This window comes from Aethina tumida, chromosome 1 (assembly GCF_024364675.1).
Source record: "Aethina tumida isolate Nest 87 chromosome 1, icAetTumi1.1, whole genome shotgun sequence".
In the NCBI taxonomy this organism is placed as follows: Eukaryota; Metazoa; Arthropoda; class Insecta; order Coleoptera; family Nitidulidae; genus Aethina; species Aethina tumida.
Window position 1 is genome coordinate 54,681,660 of NC_065435.1, and position 10,833 is coordinate 54,692,492.

General features: G+C 28.7%; 1 protein-coding gene across 2 annotated transcripts in view; it reads right to left on the bottom strand.

The window, feature by feature from the left end:
• LOC109595579 (uncharacterized) overlaps nucleotides 1-7,174 on the bottom strand; it is a 55,498-nt gene extending 48,324 nt beyond the window's left edge. The window contains exons 1-2 of one of the 2 annotated variants that reach the window (XM_049961391.1): nucleotides 6,895-7,174; nucleotides 66-121 (exon numbers count right to left, since the gene is read on the bottom strand). The gene's annotated coding sequence lies outside the window, so the exon portion shown is untranslated. The remainder of the gene's footprint in view (nucleotides 1-65; nucleotides 122-6,894) is intronic. The other variant, XM_020010965.2, reaches the window with a different exon arrangement.
• Nucleotides 7,175-10,833: the final 3,659 nt, after the last annotated feature.

Below are 10,833 nucleotides of genomic sequence, written 5' to 3' on the forward strand. Positions count from 1 at the left end.
AATTTTATGTAAATCGCCAAACCGATTAAGTTAAGTTAATATATTCTAAATTAATGTTTACTCACAATTAACAAGAAACTCTAATTTCATTAAGAACGTCAGCAGCGTTTGTTTCTGTATGCTGAAAAATAATAATCGCATTTTAAAATGGAATTAAACACGTAAATTAATTCAACTCAAATTTTACACGGTAAGTATTCAAATTAATCACCGCACACTATTAAACCATTTTCCAATCGACGAAATTAGTCGTATTAAAATTCCCCACATAAAAATAAAAATATTCCGCATACGTGCATACATTCCCAGGGTTCAAAAACACTTTCGGCTCGCGGCCTTGACTTGCAAATTTATAAATTTGACAAATTATTTTTTGTGACAAGATTAAGGACGTGTAACACGGCCTACTGATACAAATGATATGCTAAGAAGGACAATGACTTGTGCCCACCTGAAAGGCTGGAAAAAAATAACGAAAGAAAAAATTAAATAGATTAGTCTTTTCGTCAGCGAACCGAAGAACGGATTCGATGTTGCGACGGCACGGTAAAACGGCACCGTCGAAATTTTAATTATCAAATGCATATGGCACGGATGAGTTGACCAGGTGTTGTGCGCGAACACTGTATTCCTGTCCGAAGTGACACACTTATCGGGGAACATCGAAAAATTTACACGTCCACAATGCCTACGTGAGTCCATTACCTATTCAATAATCCGTCCCTGATTCTACAAGCACTTTTGTTTGTCACAAAGGAAAATGGAAGTACACACATTTACCAACACACATATATTTGTTTACCGAGTGAATGTTAATGCCAATCACGACCATTATCAGCTACTAGCACAGTTCCATAAAAACCCCGTTTCTCATCGCGTGTACACACCAAACAACAATTTTATATTTCTTAGATCGTTTATTTTAAGCGCAATATTAATTTAGTGTACTAGGTTAATGTGCATATTAATTATTATGTGTAATTATTATCATTAATTTAAACGTACGGTTTTATTTTTAGATATTAAAGATTTTAATCAAACGTCAGGCAATAGAAAGTAATTTCAGTATGTTGTAAACCATTATTTCCGTTAAAAAAATTTCTTAATTCCTATTTCGAATCATTGAAGTTATCTAGAAGTTTGATTCTTTGACGTTGAGACTTTTGAAAATAATTCAATCGCCTGATAAACTGATTAAAACTAAAAAAAATGAGTGACTTGTGTTGTTTTCTTAATTAGTGATCGAAATGAATTAAAATAAGGAAAAAATATCAAACGATAAAAAATGTTTGTTGTAAAATTAAAAACATTAAATTTAAATGGAGACACCAACAGCCGATCAGAAGACGAACCCTACTTAAATTTAAAATATCACTTCTAGTATCTTCCGTATTTATACGTGAAAATAACATTAGAATATTGAGAGAGTATGGAAAAACAGACCTTTTGAAATATTGGTCAACTGTAAGCAGTAAAATGTTTATGACAGCCTTTAACATTTTTAAATTTAGTTAGTTTACATATTATAATGAATATTACAATCGTATTTAGACTTTTTTATTAACTCTTATTAAAAAATTCGTTAATTTTCCTATTTCAAATCATTCTGAAAGTTTAATTATTTTATATAATCCGACACCGTGATAAAAATTTAAATAAATTACTTAATTTAATAATAATAATTAATTTTACGTTCATTTTAGAATGTATATAATTTTATTGATAAGGTAATTTAATTATTTTATGTAATCTGTGATTATAAACAGGTTTAAATGAAAATTTTGAAAAATGTAACTTTTTAATATTCTATTAAATTAAGGTTTAATGAAGGTTCATAAAACTAACAAAAATTTAAATAATGATATTGTAATAATAGTGAATGTTGTAAAATTAAAAACGTATTAATTTACGTCAACAGTTGATAAGAATACATAAATTAGGTTGAAATTTAAAATATAAAATATGATTTTTAGGTCTTACATATTATGTTGAAGATTGATAATATTTTGACTTTTTAAATTAATTTTTATTAAAAAAAATTACAATGATCTAAAAATTTGATTTTACCATTATTAATTTTAAATTAAGTTGAAATTGAATGAGTTATTTTCTTTTAGTTAAAATAAGAAAAATTATATGTTGTATAATATTTGACTAAATATTTGTGGTAAAATTAAAAATATTTCAATTTAGCACAAGAAATCATGTTTTTATTTTTTTATTTATTATAATAATACTTGGCAAAAAATACTTGTTGTAAAGTCAAAATTTTCAATTCAAATGGAAACATCAACATTCGATAAGCAGGCGAACGTACTTAATTTGAATTGGACTAATATTTAAAATATATTAGTTAAATGTTTTCCTCTACATTCGTCTGTTAAATTAAGTTTAAAATATTGGAAAATTATTTTTTTCAAAATACAGCCCGAAGCAAAGAAATGTTCCTGAATTTATGAAGTTAATTTACAAAATATAACGAATATTGCATAACATTTCGACATTTTTTATTAACTTTTAGGAATTAAAATTTTAATTTCATGCATTATAAGATTAAGAAGTAACCTACTTCAAATTATTCAAGTATGCAAGATTGAAAGGAGACTATAACAACAACTTGAAATCATCTGAAAATTAAAAACGTTTGCTCAATTGTAATAACAATTTTTTAAATTTAAATAGAGACATCAATAGTTGATAAGTGGACCTACTTAAATTTGATTTGAAATTTTTTAATTAAAATTTTTAATATTGTTCTTGTTTGAAATTGGGCATGGTAAAATATTGTAAGCAGTAAAATGTTTCTGAGGGTGTCAAGACTTAATGTCAAAAAATATTTAAAAAAAATAATTAAAAACTATCAAATATTTCAAATTATTCTTAAATAAAAGAAATATATTTATTATAAACTTAAAAACGTTTCAGTTTAGTCAATTTCAAACGGAGACATCAACAGCTGATAAGAGAACGAACCTGTGCACATTCGACTGGAAAATGCGATTTTTAACATTTTTCTGTCATATTCGCATGTGAAAATACGTACAGCGTATTAAATAGACGACAAGAAAGATTTCATTCATGTGACTCCACTACAAATTGATATTTAACAATACCCGTAAGTGGTCTTGCTAACCTATCCTAGATCAGTTACATAGAAGTTTCCCGTTTCTTACATAACATCACAATGCCTTATTAATTTGTACATTTACGAGACCACCTAGAAAGAAGCAACAATAATAAGCAGTGAAAAAAGGAAATCGAAACAATGAGAGCAACAACGAATAAGGAACGCTCTTACAATTGACGATAATAACTACAATAAAACGATGTAGCTAATAAACTGGCTAAGATAACTGTTGATAATTAAAATCAGATTACTGTGTAGAAAATGCGGAGGGAAAACTACAATTGTTGCATTTTTTTCTTTCTTTCTTAAAGATCTTCATCTTCAGATATGGAAGTCAACGTAACGATACGGCACGGCTAATTGAATTTCGCGAATGAGCACCGCGTCTTCATTTCTCTGGAAACATTTATTAATAAAAAAAACTTTTTTTTCGGAGGTGTGGCCGAGTCATTGCGTTGTGATTCATAAGATAATGGACGCGAAATTGTCCGACGAATTTGTTATCGACGATGCAGCAACAACAACAACGGTCCAGGATTTCTAATCGAAAATGCTGTTTACGGAAAAGCTTACTCGAAATACCGTACAGTTTTCATTCGAGGAGACAGCCTAATGATTCTTACCGGTAACTGTACACAGCTGAATGTAAATCAGTTCAGCGTAAAATTGACGTTTGTACGGTAGAAACATGCAATTTAGAGCATTGGGTTGCGCCATTTTTCTATATTGTGATATGGTTAACTACGCACAACCAGAATTGCTGTTAGGAAATCTCGTAATTAATAAATCTCGACGGATGGGAACGTCTGGTTGGTTTACGTTTTGTAATTTCGAATTTATTTAATTCAAGTTCCCAGCAACTAAATTAAAATTGGATAAGAAAAAAAAAAAAAAACAATGCAAACTATTGGAAGGTCACACGTATTTGTATAAATAAAGTAGTTTTGCAATGGATTTAAATAAGATTCTACTTAGTCATAAGTGTGAAGGACGCAGAAAAACCAAGTATACGTGTATTTTTTTTATATTATTTTTGCACAAAGAAAATCTGTTTCTTGACGGATGCTAACGCATGAATGATGTTGATTAATTTCTTTTTACACGGTTTACAATGTGTTTGGTCGCTATTCCAAGGGAAATTTTTATAATCGGGTGTTAACTTATAGCTTTTGGTTGTAACCTTCGGTGATTTTTTATCGACTTGGTTTTATTTTATTTTGTTCTACTGAAGTTGCCACGAATAATTTACCATATTTTTTGTTGGACAATCAAATAAAATTGTAAATAAATTCCAAAAAAATAATTAACAAATAACAGTTTTAATTAATGTTGATTTAATTTTAGATATATATTAATGTGAAAATATTGTACATAAATATAAATAACAATTAACATTACATCTGTTGTGTCATCGAAATTGTCTTTAATATTAATAAATCGTAACTACTAATTTTATTAAAAAATGTGTAATAACAAAGAATAAATATGAATAAACTGTTACAAATAAACAAAATAAACGTTTTATTATTTCAAATAAAATTATTAAAATATAATAAATTACATTTAAAATTTACATGACGAAGTCTAATAAATTAGTGAAATACAAAATTTGTTTTAAATTTTATAAATAATTAACACTAAAAGTTTTTAAATAATGATAATATATAAGCGGTAAAAATTACAGGATAATAGTTTTTCTGTAGATATATGTCTTCTTTTATGACTAGAAGAAGTTGTTCTCTTTGAGATATAATAGTAAATATACTTTACTTACAATACTTTTTATACTGATGTATATATAGAATAATTAAAATGTGTAAAAAATGTGTTATTAGCTATATAACATAAACATATTTTAATAGAATTTCTAACATATTAATTAAACTGTAAATTAATAAAACTAAGAGATTTATTAGCGAACTCAATAAAGGTTAATTTAATTATAATTTAATTGGATTTTAAAGCAACTTTTCAAATGATATCTATAGTGAGTAACAATGTCTCAAATATTGTTCTGCTAATTTCAATTCAATTTTAAATTTTACATAGACAGAAATAGTGAATTTAAATTAAAAGGTTTTCACAAATCGAATTGGATGTATCCAAAGGAACCATTATCCAAATACGGTTGTACCTATTTTTTTCTTAACAAAATAAAATAAAATGTGTGTAAAATTACACAAATTACAAAAAATTTCTTAATACATAAATTTTGTCAATTTCTATTTAATTTTAATTTAAACCAACAGTTTCTGAACTATAAGAAGCACTTAAATTATTTTTTCAAAATATACAGTACACAGGCAGACATATTTAATTTAAAAGGAAACTGTCCTTTTTAATTTTTTCTGTTTTATGTAATGATCTAAATATTTTTGTAAAATTGTATGAATATAAAAATATTTTTTAATCGTCAGAATATTATGTTACTTAATCCACAAAATAATAACTTAAATTTAAACTTTTTTTATAAAGTTGGATATGTGTAGTAATAGAGTAATAATGCCTCAAATATTTTTATTAATTTGAAATCAGTTTTGTTATACTCAGCGAAAACATTTAAAGTAATCACTAAAATACTCAAATATTACTGGACTTCTTTAGCAAAATTGAAATTTAAATGAGGTTTAAAAATTGCTAAAATAGGAAAAACACAAAAATTATTGTTTCAAAACTTATTTTTTATAAGGTTAGATACCTATAATAACTACTAATAAAGTAACAATTCATCAAATATTTTTGTCAATTTCAAATCAATTTTAAGATATTCACCGACAGAAAGATTTAAAGTGACACGTTTACTATTAGTTCATAAATCCAATTGGATATATCCAATCACTACAGTATCCAAATACAGCTGTTCCATAGAAACTTTTATAAAAAATGTTTGTGTAAAATCTTAGTAAAATAAAAATATGTTTAAATTGTCAGCAAATTATATTTTACCTAATCCATAAAAATTATTGATAATAATTTAATTGAAAATTAAATGAGCAACTTTAGAAATTACTAAAATAGGAAAAACACATATATTATTGTTTCAAAACTTATTTTGAAGTTAGATACATGTAGTAATAAAGTAACAATTCATCAATTATTCTTGTTAGTTTCAAATCATCAATTTTATGTTATTCACCAGCAGAAAGATTTAAAGTGACACGTTTAGTATTAGTTCATAAATCCAATTTTACGTATCGAGTCACTACAGTATGCAAATACTACTGAACTTCTTTAATTTGTTCTGAATCAAAATTTTTGTAAAATTTGTTTTTGTAAAAGTTTATGAAAATAAAAATATTTTAGAATTGTCAGAAAATTATATATTATCTTATCCATAAAATTTATAAATTATGGTTTAATTATTAAATTTTAATGAACAACTTTTGGAATTGCTGAACCACAAGAAACAATCCCCCAAGTTGTACATACACTATTAAAAAAATTAAATTTAAAATGATTATTAGTTCATAAATACAATTGGATATGTTCAATGGATTCCAAACCTAAGTACTGCTGTAATTTCTTGTTTTCTATCATAAACTAAAATGAAGAATCCTTTTGTAAAATTTAATCAAAATAAAAATATTTCTAAACTATCTGGAAATTATAAAATACAATAAAAATTTAATAAAATATAATAAACGAGTACGTATAATATGGTAAATGCAATTTGATTCAAGCGTGCCATCATACCGTTTCCATTTACTACAAGAATCGGAAATGCCAAACAAGCAACCGTAAAACTGCAAGTAGGTAAACAGACTTACTTGAGTCCAAGCGTATGAAATAGTAATCCAAAAACGATAAAAAAACAAAATGCAAATAATAAAAAAAACAGTACAGTGCAATTAAATCCACCAAAGTCACAACACACTGCACACTATCGATCGCCGCGATAGATCAACCACCAGATCGTATGGACTGTCCATAGAAACAGACCGCATTTAAATGATGCGGTGCGGTCGTGCGGACATTCCTGTCCGGCGACAAAACAGCGACCCGAAGCCGGCAAAAACCCAGGTGTTTCTGGTGGGCTCTGGCCTGCGAAAGCGGGCTTGGCAGCAGCCAACGATGCCGACGGTGCCGGGGAGCGAATGCGAAACGGAATGACGCAAACCCACCGACCGCCACACCGCACCGACGACCAGACTGACGACTCCGTGCGCTCCGTGCACGGCCGCTCACCGGGATCTCTCAGGGCTCTCCAGCTCTCCGGCTCTCCGGCTCTCTCTGTGGCTCTTCTCTTTGCGGATTTCCACTACGTTCGCGTTCGCGGTCTTCCTGCCAATCGAGGCGGCATTTCAACTTGTTCGACGCCGGCCGAGGGTCACTCCGCATTTGAACGTTCCCGTGCACCGCCGTATCTGCTCTTTACACCACTCGCTCGTGCTCTTCCACTCATCTGCTCTCTTATTCACTTGTTTGCATCTGCACGATTTTCGTACTCTTGGCTTTTCTTTTATTTCGTTATTTATATACACCGATTCTTACGTAGAAGTACTTTGTGATGGCTTATTTTTTATTAAATAATTGAGATTGAATCGATAAATATTTTGATAAAATTTGATATTGTCAAATATCTCAGAAATTTATAACTTTTGATACCACTTTAACTGATCATTTTCAATTTTTCTCAGTCTCTCAGGAGATAATCAACATATATTCAATAAATAATATAATAGAATCTTTAAATTATCGAATATTTCTCAAATGTTTATAATTTAATAAACCATTTTTTGACAAAAACTAAGAACAAGCATTAAATTAAACTAGAGTAATATTCAATAATAATTCAACAATTCGATGAGGCCTGTTAATTAATGGTAATGAGAAGAAGAATGGAAGAATAATTTTCTTCATAAAAAGAACTTTTTTGAGATGAAATTTAAAATTGTCGAATGTCCCAGAAATTTGTCACTTTTAGTACCATTTTAATTGACAATTTTCAATTATTTCTGTCCTTCAGAAAATAATCGGGATATATTCAATAAATAATATAATAAAATCTTTAAATTTTCGAATATTCACTAATTTTTATAATTTAATAAAACATATTTTGAGAAAAACTAAGAAAAAACAAAATTAGAATAATATAAGTTTCAATAATCCGGTGAGACCTGTTAAATAATAGTAATGGAAAGAACAATGGAAGAATAATTTTCTTTATAATATGAAATTTTTTGGGATGAAATTTAGTTGAATTTTACGATGTAGAGATATATATTTAATATGTGTGGCACTTTAATATATTATCTGTTAAATGAAGTATCATTTTGTTATGGTTTTAATAATTATTTTTCAACAATTATAATATACAAAGAGGAAATTCCAAGAATTTCAATAATGTAAAAACACCAAACACCTCGAAAACCCAATCCAAATGTCGAAAAGCGTATTGGACGGATGTCGGCAAGAATCCAATAAAATGATCTGGTCAAATTAATCACGAAATATCCCAAAATTTAGGTGCAGATGTTTCTAATCGAACTATGAGTCGTCGATTACGTGAAGTTGGGTTATTTGGGAGTATAGTAGATCCAAAATACACATCCAGACTTGTAAAAGATTAGTTTTTGGATCGAATGGTGAATGTTTTGCCCTCACAGAATTCGAACTTAAATCCAATTGAACATCTATCGCAGCCACTGGAATTAAAAATCCGACAAAATATATCACCAACAAAGAATATTTGTGACTCTTATACAATACAATGTCGCAATCTTGTCAACTGGATGAACAGTCGAGAAGTTATTAAACAAATGGTTATGCTACCAAATATTTCCAAATTTATTTGAAACTTATTTCTTTTGTATGATATTATTCCATACTTATGTCCATGACCATTTATTTTGTAAAATTTAAATGCATTTTAATGGAAAATTATTTTTTTTTGTAAACAATCATTCATATTTATAACAAAATTACGTAGCTCTAGTTCCTAGAAGCAAGACATTTAAGCATTAAACTTTTACCTTAACACCACAAACAATTTAACCAGTTTAAAATCCATCAATGTCTCCTCCACGTTTAATAACGGTGCCGACTTTTGCAATTCGCCAAGGTTGGTTCATAATTTAATAAAAAATGAGCATGTCTCGCCTTCTATTACATACAACAGATTCGATAGATAATTGACACCGTCTGGTGAATATTTCGAGTGTTATCTGTCCGATGTGGAAGAATCATCAAGAAGTCGTGCTGATATTGCTGAAATATGGACGGATATTGGGTCAACAGTCACACCTATTACATTAGGTAAATTTTATAGTTGAACGAGGTAATGTTATAACGTTTTTTACCACAATCACACTGCAGTTTCTTAATAATAATATCGCAGGTATATTACCGACAAATTATCAGTGACGATAAAATTTTTATTACTTTCCGATTAAAAACCAGGTTTTTGGACTGAATAACAGTTTTTTTATTATTGTCATTATTCAACGGTTCCGGTTCATTGTCCATATTTCGATTATTTATCAACTTTAATATTAAATAATCTGTTGGCCGTTGATTAAAACATTGTTAGGAAATTGTTGTAATAAAAACTGGTGCAATTTCAATACAAACACAATGGCATCATTGAAAATTGCGTCTGTTTTAGCACCGTTTAGAAACGCACCATTCTTATACAGTTGGCATCGATTATATAATTATAATACACCGAGCCAAAACAATGAGTTGACAAATACGGATACCGACCCGTTTCTCAGAACCGTCAAAACTATACCAGTTATGGGAACTACACTTCGGATAAATGTTCACCGTTAACGGTGTCGAATTTTGCAATACCCTCGACGAGCGTTTAATTAATTCCTGTTGAGACGCAAGAAGTGACAACCTCTTGTAGTTTTTTCAATAGCACTAGTATGTATTTTTTTGCCCTTTAAGTGTTGTATTCACTTACAATAACCAAACCCAAATATATCTTTGGTGATGTCACAGTTACAAAATACTTATGTTTTCGAGTACTAACGAAATGCAATACCTAGGCGTAAAATTCTGTATTTGCTGCACCAAAAAAATATACACTTATGAGTGTCTTAAAGAATGTAAAGTTACAAAAAAGTGAATCTGTTTTAATATTTTAACATTTGTGTATTAGCCTGTATATTCCAAACTTTAATTGTACTTGATTCTAATACAGGCAGTGTTTATTTTATTAATTTTTATTAAATATAAAGACAAAAAACTTTATTCGTTTTTAAAAAAAGTCAATACAATGAAGATTTATGGGATATGCTAAAACGGTGTCTTAACACTCTTCTAGAAGTTAGACCATAATTTAGCAAACAAATATACCCCAAGAAGAATTGAATAAACTCATAGATGACTTGCAGAGGTGCCTTCGTCGGACAAAATTAAAGCGACTTTCTTTTTGTTTAAATATTAAGATTTTAACGGCATTTTCCATTCATAATAGGGTAGCATGACATCTTCTGAAATGTTATGATAAACAAAACGATCCGTTTTGCCTTCTATTTTGTGAATCGAGCCCATACCGTGAGCTGAAAACAACCCCAAACCATAACACTGCCACCTCCATGTTTAATAGTTGTAACATATTTTGGAAGTCCACTGTTTTTAGGGCGATGAACAAACTGTCCACTATCACTGCCTATGAACGAAAAAAGTCTTACTTCTGGATTCTTTTTTGAAATCTCTTAAAATTTGATTTAGGACATTCTTGGATTATTTCTAATAAG